Here is a 9,398-nt window from a genome sequence, read left to right as displayed (position 1 = left end):
AGCGAGAGGAGTCGCCATTTTAATTAACAAAAGAGTTCAGTTTTCATCCACTGACGTTATCGCTGATAGGAATGGCAGATACCTTATAGTTGCTGGAACCCTAATGGGGAAAAAGGTTTTGTTGGTGAATGTTTATGCCCCAAACTTTGATGATGTGGAATTTGCAAATAGATTGTTGAGTAATATCCCATTTATGAATACCCATATGCTGATACTTGGAGGAGATTTCAATTGTGTGTTTGACCCGACCTTGGATCGGTCAAATCCTCGCAATCGGAATCGATCTGCTATGTCTAAAGTGTTTTCTGATTTTGTAAAACAGAATGGTCTTGTGGATCCTTGGAGATCTCGTAATCCCTCTGGTAGGAAATTTTCTTTTTTCTCTCAGGTTCATCATTCATATTCTAGGATTGATTATTTTTTTATTGACAGTAGGCTTAATTCAAGTGTTAAATCCTCTGATTATTTAGGTATTGTTATATCCGACCATTCACCTTTATTATTAGATATTCAAATGTCTACCCATAAACGCAGCCTTCCACATTGGAGATTTAATTCTCTTCTCTTGTCTGATAAAGAATTTTGCAGTCGCATTTCAAATTCTATTGATGAGTTTTTGTCTTTTAACCGAAATGAATCAACTTCATATTCGTTGTTATGGGAGACACTCAAATGTTACCTGAGAGGCCAAATTATTTCTTACTCTGCTGTTTTGAACAAAAGGATTAATACTAGACTTAATGAACTCACATCAGCAATTAGTAACCTAGATTTAAGGTATTCTCTGAACCCTTCTCCTGAACTATTTAAGCAGCGTTTTGATTTGCAAGCAGAATTTGATCGAATTTCAACCACAGAGGCTGAACGTTTGTTGTTACGCAGTCGTAGCTCGTACTATGAACATGGCGACAAAGCCAGTCGTTTACTAGCTCACCAGTTGCAGCGACAGGCAGCCTCCCGTTTGATTCCGAGTATTAAGGACTCACATGGTAATACCATCACAGATTCCATGGAAATCAATGCTACTTGTAAATCGTTTTACGCTTCATTATATAAATCTGAATTCCCTAAAGACAAAACTAAAATGAACAAATTTCTGGTGAATCTTTTAAATCCTGTCATTGATACTCATATCACTGAGCAACTGGACTCTCCACTCTCCCTTGAGGAAATATTAAAAGCAATCAAAGCCATACAGTCATCCAAAGCCCCAGGCCCCGACGGGTTTCCTATTGAATTCTATAAAAAATTTATTGATAAACTTGCTCCACTTCTATTATCTGTATTTAATGAATCCTTTGATATTGGTTCCTTACCACCAACCATGACACAAGCTACCATTGCTCTTCTTTTAAAGACTAGTAAGGATCCAACCTCCTGTGGCTCTTACAGACCTTTATCGCTGCTCAATGTAGACGTTAAGGTGTTGGCTAAAGTCATTGCATTCCGTTTAGAGAATGTGCTTCCGCACATAATATCTGAGGAGCAGAATGGTTTTATTAAGGGACGTCAGTTGTTTTTCAATACACGTACACTTTTCAACATAATTTACTCAAAACATTCATCTGAATTTCCTGAATTGGTGATCTCTTTGGATGCTGAAAAGGCGTTTGATAGGGTTGAGTGGGAGTACCTGTTTGCAGTCTTGAAGAAATTTGGATTTGGTGATATATTTATTTCCTGGATTCGTCTCCTTTATTCATCTCCCAAAGCCTGTGTTCATACCAACGATGTCTATTCAGATTATTTTACTCTTGAACGTGGAAGTCGCCAAGGATGTCCTTTGTCTCCTTTGCTATTTGCCATCGCTATCGAGCCACTCTCTATTTCATTAAGATCTTCCCCATTGTTTAAAGGAATCATCCGTAATGGAATTGAACATAAATTATCACTGTATGCGGATGACTTATTATTATATGTAACTGATCCCACACTTTCGATCCCTGCTGTTTTGGATATTCTGGAGAACTTCAGCACCTTCTCAGGTTATAGATTGAATTTAAGTAAAAGTGAGTGCTTTCCCATTAATTCTACTGCATGTCTTCTTCAACAGTCGGACTTACCTTTTCAACTCAATCCTTCAGGGTTTAAATATCTGGGTATAAATGTGACCCGTTCACTATCTAGCCTTTTCTCAGCTAATTTCACTCCCCTTATCTCAAAGATCACATCTGATATTCAGAGATGGGGTAACCTCCCCCTCTCATTAATCGGCAAGATTAATGTGGTGAAGATGAATATTTTGCCGAAATTGTTATTTTTGTTTCAGTCAATTCCTCTTTTTCTGCCAATACATTTTTTTAATTCACTGGATAAGATAGTTAGTTCTTTTATTTGGGGTGGGAAACCACCTAGGGTTCGTAGAACTTTACTGCAGAGATGTAGACTAAGTGGAGGACTGGCACTACCTAATTTTCTGGCCTATTATTGGGCTTCTCATATCTCTAAACTTTGCCACTGGTTAAAATCTCCCGGTCTCTCCTGGTGTAATTTGGAACTATCTTCCTGTAGGGGTTCTTCTATTCCCGCTTTAATTTATTCCTCGCTTCCTATAAAACCCTCTCTATACACTGATAACCAAGTGGTTCTTAATACATTAAAGATCTGGTATCAATTTAGGCGGCACTTTAAATTTATAGCTACATCTTCCTCTGGTCCACTAAAAAACAATCACTTATTCCCTCCTTCGCTTTCAGATCCGACATTTACAGTGTGGCATGATATGGGTATTACACAGTTAAAACATTTGTATGTTGATGGGATTTTTGATAGTTTTGTCAATCTTTCATCTCGCTACTCCCTACCTAATATTCATCTGTTTCGCTAGTTTCAAGCCCGCAATTTTGTTTCTAAATGTTTTTCTGACTTCCCCTCTTTACCTCCGGATCACCAGTGGGAAACCATGCTTTCATTTGTTCCTAATCAAAGAGGAATTATTTCAAAGTTGTACAGTATTATTTTGGATTTGAACAACCATTCTACTGACAAACTTAAAGGTACATGGGAAAAAGAGTTAGGAATACAAATACAGGAGGAATCCTGGCAACAGGCAATAGAGAGGATACGATCTTCCACCTCTTGTGCTCGGCTTGGACTTATCCAATTTAAGGTGCTACACAGGGTGCATTTCTCCAAGTCTAAAATATCTGAAATGTATTCAGAAGTGGAAGACAAGTGTGATAAATGCCATGGCTCTCCTTGTCACCTCAGTCACATGTTTTTTCTTTGTCCTGACCTAAGGGCTTTCTGGGCAGGTTATTTTTCTATTTTGTCTGCTGTGCTTGGGTTAAATCTCCAACCTTGTCCGCTGATTGCGGTGTTTGGGATTCCTGACTCTTCACTTACACTTAATTCAATGCAAAAAGGCATAATAGCTTTTACATCTTTACTGGCAAGACGTTCCTTATTGTTGCATTGGAAATCTGCTAAGTATCCTTCCGTCTCCCAGTGGCTCAAGGATGTTATGTTTTTTTTAAAGCTTGAAAAAATAAAATATACGTTGGGTGGGAGTACGGGGAAATTTTTCCAAAAATGGCAACCATTTATCTCCTATTTCACAGACTTACAAGTATTGCCCAGCTGATACCCAAACTGTATGTGCCTGTTATAGCTTTCCGTTATTGTGTAAATAGGTAAAATATTCAATAGGAGGTGTGTTGTTGAGCCAAGGTGGGGGGGGGTGGGTGGGGGTGTTCATTGTTTGCACAGAAATCTGTAATCTAATATCATTTATTTGTTTTACTGTTTATATGACTGTTCGTGTGCACTCATGTTGTTGAAAAAGCAAAAAAAATCATTGAATTGTATTTTGTGATTAAAAATTGGTATTTTTCAATAAAAAATAATAAAAAAAAAAAAAAAAGAAATGGCGCTTACGGTTTTAAATAGCTATTTTAATATGTTTTTAAATTGTGTTGACACGTTTAAGTCTCTTTTTAACTTTTCTACTGGTGTTCCTGATTTTGACATTTTTTGGGGCTTTGACCTTGGTTGTTTTTGACATTCCAGCTGCTGTTTCTTTAAGCCTTTTCTAACTATTTTGTGTATATATTTGCTTTATATCTTTACTAGTTGTCTTAGCCATTTGAACAGTTTTCTCTTTTTTTCCCAAGTTGTTTTGGGCACTTTAAATCGTTTGAGGCAGAGTGTGATGGGCTGAGGATGAGGATGTGGAGGTAGAGTTTAGGATGTGGTGACAGTGGAGCATCTTTGGAGGAGGGAGACAGGGGACGCCATCTTGTTTGTTTTAGTGAAAAAGGGAGGGAGGAGGAGGAGGAAAACATCGAGCAGCAGCAGCAGCAGCAGCGACACCGGCAGAGGAGCACAGAACGCGGCTCGGCGGTGAGTCTTTCCCGGTCTATGTGAAGGTGGTGCTCGGTACATCAGGGATGCAGAGACACGCGGGCTTTAGAGGGATTGACAGCGGCTAATCGTTAGCCACTGTCACCTGTCTGCCCGGAGCGTCATGAAGCTCACTGCGGCGCGAGCGTCATGAAAAACCGCGCTAAAGGGAACGAGCTCGCCCTGTTGCCATGGCAAACGACTCCTTTCTGTTTAGAGAAGATAACATAGGCGCGTGCATTGCATTTTAAAGTCCTGCAACGACATCTTCTTTTTTCTTTTTATGGATATATATATATATGTAGAATAAATGTGCACCTGATACATAAATGCTCCGATTAACACCTCACCTTCACACCTAATGTAAATAAGCAGACACCAGGAGTAACAAAGAAAACAGGATGTGCGTTAACATTTATATAAATAAAACAAGTCATTGAGTGCAGGAATAACATTTAGCATGAAAATTGCTATAAAATCTGCAGTTTGCATGTTCTCTCTGCGCAGGTGATATAGTGGTCATGTTTCAATTGGAAGGTCGCGGGTTCGACCCCCGTGTGTGTGTGCGTGTGTGTGTGTGTGTGTGTGTGTGTCTCGGTCAGAGTAACATTCACTCACTGGCTCCAAATATTAGATAAACTTTATTAGTCCAGGATTTGACCTCATCTGCCTTCGGAACTGTCGTCATTTTTCAGCTATAGATCAATATTGATCTTCTTTGTGACTCGTCCAACCAGTTCATCCATTCACCTGTAACTTCGAGCATCAACAAGGCATCTCAGCCAAAGGTGTCAGTCATCAGGGAGGGAAAAGCTGCTGATAAGAGAGAGAGGAAAAAAATCATCAGGGACAAAGAGAGCAGTGGGAAACGATGTAGACAGACAGAACCAGCAGATGGCGGTAATGCAACTTTATGGATGCTTCCTGTCGTTAAACACAAAAGAAGAGGAGAAGAACTTGGACTGTTGCCATACCGAGCCATGGTTTAGAGAATTCTCAATCAATTTGCCTCCTGCTGGTATTAACTAGACAAACATCTGCATCATGAAAGCTCCCACACGACAATGAGCGGATCTGTTACGCTCTGTTTTACTACATCTGAGTCCTGATTTCAATTCTGTGTTTTTGTCTTTGTCCTGTTTTGTTTTGTTTTTCCCCTCCAGGCCCGACGCCTCCCCCCTTCCCCCTTTCCCTGGTGGTGAGGAGGCGCCGAGACGATGTTTTATGCCCACTTTGTCCTTAGCAAACGAGGGCCGCCGGCCAAAATCTGGCTGGCGGCCCACTGGGACAAGAAGCTGACCAAGGCACACGTGTTTGAGTGCAATCTGGAGAGCAGCGTGGAGAGCATCATCTCACCAAAGGTCATTTCCTTTCACTGCTCGCTCCTGGGTTACATCATTGAACGGGGACAGGTGAAGGCGGACCCGGACAAGGTCCAAGCGGTGGTGGACTGGCCCAGACCGATGACCCGTAAGCAGTTGCAGCGGTTCCTGGGGTTCGCTAACTTTTACCGGAGGTTCATCAGAGACTACAGCAAGGTCGCAACCCCCCTCACTCGACTCACATCCACCTCAACCTCTTTTCTGTGGACACCGGCGGCCGAACAGGCGTTCAGCACGCTTAAGCAACTGTTTACCCAGGCTCCGGTGCTGTGCCATCCCGACCCCCTAAGACAGTTTATTGTGGAGGTCGACGCCTCGGACTCTGGCGTGGGAGCAATATTATCCCAGCGTGCCGAGGATTCTAGAGTGCACCCCTGCGCCTTCTTTTCAAGACGCCTCACTCCTGCTGAACAAAATTATGACGTTGGTAACCGAGAGTTGTTGGCGGTGGTGCTGGCATTGGAGGAGTGGAGGCACTGGTTGGAGGGTGCTTCCCAACCTTTCGTGGTCTAGACGGACCATAAGAACCTCTCTTACCTTCAGACCGCGAAAAGGCTAAACTCTCGGCAGGCGCGCTGGGCGTTGTTTCTGGGACGGTTTAACTTTACTCTCACTTACAGGCCAGGGTCCAGAAACACAAAGCCTGACGCCTTGTCCCGGCAGACCACCGTCGAGAAGACTGAAGTGGAGCCAGAGAACATCCTCCCCTCCACCTGCATGGTCGCGTCCTCTTCCTGGGACATCGAGAGTCAGGTCAGACGTGCTCAACTCACCCAGCCCGATCCGGGTAACGGTCCGACTAACTCTCTCTTTGTCCCTGAGCCTATGAGGTACAAGGTTCTTCAGTGGGGGCACTCTTCCAGGTTAACCTGCCATCCCGGTTTCCAACGAACACTTTCCTTCCTGAGACAACGTTTCTGGTGGCCCTCCATGTCTCAGGACACCCGAACCTTTGTGGCTGCCTGTGCCGTCTGTGCCCGAAGCAAGGCATCTCACCAACCTCCTGCGGGGCTGCTCCGCCCATTACCCATCCCTAGTCGACCCTGGTCCCATATTGCCGTGGACTTTGTTACTGGTCTCCCCCCGTCCGACGGGAACACGGTAATAATGACTATTGTTGACCGCTTCTCCAAGTCTGTGCACTTTGTCCCTCTCCCGAAATTGCCCTCAGCGATGGAGACAGCGGATCGGATGGTCAGGGATGTGTACCGACTGCACGGGATCCCCCTCGATGTGGTGTCTGACCGTGGCCCGCAGTTCACGTCTCAGGTATGGAAGGCTTTCTGTAAGGCTCTTGGAACATCTCCCAGCCTCTCCTCAGGGTACCACCCTCAAACCAATGGTCAGACGGAGAGGACCAACCAGGACCTGGAGACTGCACTGCGGTGCATGACGGCTCGACTTCCATCGTCCTGGAGCTCCCAGTTGCCTTGGGTGGAGTACGCCCACAATTCCCTCACCTGCTCAGCCACTGGTATGTCCCCGTTTATGGTGGCCCTGGGTTACCAACCCCCCCTGTTCCCCACCCAGGAGGAGGATGTTGCTGTGCCCTCAGTGCAGGCCCACCTTAGACGCTGCCGACGGGTTTGGAGGGAGGCTAGGGCCGCCCTGGTCCGATCATCGGCCCGAAACAAAGGACTGGCTGACCGTCGGAGGGCTCCTGCCCCCTCATATCGCCCTGGACAGAAGGTATGGCTCTCCTCCCGTGACCTCCCACTCCAGGTGGAGTCTCGCAAGCTGGCGCCTCGATTCATCGGGCCGTTTGAGATTGAGGAGATCATCAATCCGGCGGTGGTGAGGCTGAAGTTGCCAGCATCCCTAAAGATTCATCCCTCATTCCACGTCTCCCTGGTGAAACCGGTTCACTCTAGCCCTCTTAGCCCCACCACAGAGCCCCCGCCACCCCCCCTGCTCATCGATAACCATCCTGCCTTCACAGTGAACAAGATCTTGGACGTTCGTCGCCGGGGTCGGGGATTCCAGTTCCTGGTGGATTGGGAGGGTTATGGGCCTGAAGAGCGGTCGTGGGTGCCGAGGGGCCACATTCTGGATAGGAGTCTGTTGGTCGACTTCTACCGGGAGCATCCGGAGAAGCCTGGTAGGACGCCAGGAGGCGTCCGTTGAGGGGGGGGTCATGTCACGTTTCGCAGTGTATACTGCTGTGTTTGTTTTTGTGTGTGTGTGTGGGCGTGTGTGTGGGCGTGTGTGCGTAGGTGGAGCGGACGGCGTAGGAGGCTCACCTGAAAGAGATGATTGAGGCCACTATATAGGAACCGGGTTTCCACGCTCTCATCGCCAGATCGTCTCGTTTACCCCCGCGGTACTTTGACTCGGCCCCTCGAGCCTTATTGTAAAGCCAATTGTTTATCGTATACTACGGTATTTTGAGTAATCTGTGTAACTCCCCTCCTGTGCAGTCCCGGTGTGCGCCGCGCTGTCCAGCTCGGGAGATCGCTGTCCGGTGACGTCAACCTCCGCCTTCACGCCACTCTCCGAGGATTGTCCGCCCGCTGGAGAGATCGCCTAAATAAACTCTTTTCTTAAACTCAACTTCCTCGTCCTGTCGGCGCCTGAATCCTCCTTACACCTTACATGACACAGAATTTTGATACCATGAGACTCAGAATTAATTTCAGGTTGTTCATCAAAACATTATTGTCTGTATTCTAAATTATATGTCTTGAAACGACAATGTTTGATCACTGGTGTCACTGTTCCTCTCACAGTGGAGGACCTGGAGCGAAACGATGGATCTCTTCAGAAACCGTACTTAATGTCCAAAAACCTCCGACAAATCCTCAACAAATCCAACGAGTCTCCAAAACAACGGAAAAGGAAGGACTGAGCAGCGTCTCCCACACACACCTCCCATTGTTTTTATTAGACACTCCTTCTTCGACGTTCACCAAACTCATTTTGTGATGTTGCAGTTTGGAATTGTTCGAACGTGTTTGTATATAAAGTCGTATTACTTCCTGTTCACATCACAGGACTCCTTCCAGCTAATGGGAACTTTTATGAAGTTCAGTTTTTGTTTTGGAAAGTTGTTCTTATGACTGTTAAATGTTCAGAAGTGGACGCGAGCTTCACACGCCACAAGATTTATGTTGTTTGTTTTTAGATGCCCTGTAGCAACTGATTTATTCAACTGGAACAAAGACGTTCTTACAGCTATTTTTAGATATTGTTTGTAAAAAAGGTTGTTTTGTAGATATTTTTATGACCTTTATTGTAGGAGCCGGTCCTGTACCGGCTTCTGAGGGAACAAAACCCCTCATTTGGCTCCTATAACCTCAATGTTGTTGATTATACTGATAAATTGTAAAGGACAGTGGTTCTTGGTTAATTGTTTACTCCTGCTGAATTTTCTACTGGTGTTACTGGACAGCAGAGGCAAAATAAATTCATGTTTTCTGACTAACTGTATTTTCAAAAACCTTCTTGAAACGGTGTCTGTGTCTGAATCCCGTCTGTGGACCTCCTGTAAGATTTCATGTTTGAGGTGAAGTATTGAACTGAGGTCGTCTTTTAACTCGTCCCTTAACTGCAGTCTCAATATCTGATGTAGTCCCATGCCTGCTCTAAACCAAAGTTTTTACCTGCTTTTAGATTTCCTTTTAGGTTTTGGGTATTAGCTAGACCAGAGATCTGCAAACTTGATCAGTAAAAGCCACC

Source organism: Lipophrys pholis, assembly GCF_963383615.2.
Source record: "Lipophrys pholis genome assembly, chromosome: 17".
In the NCBI taxonomy this organism is placed as follows: Eukaryota; Metazoa; Chordata; class Actinopteri; order Blenniiformes; family Blenniidae; genus Lipophrys; species Lipophrys pholis.
This window is presented reverse-complemented; position numbering follows the sequence as displayed.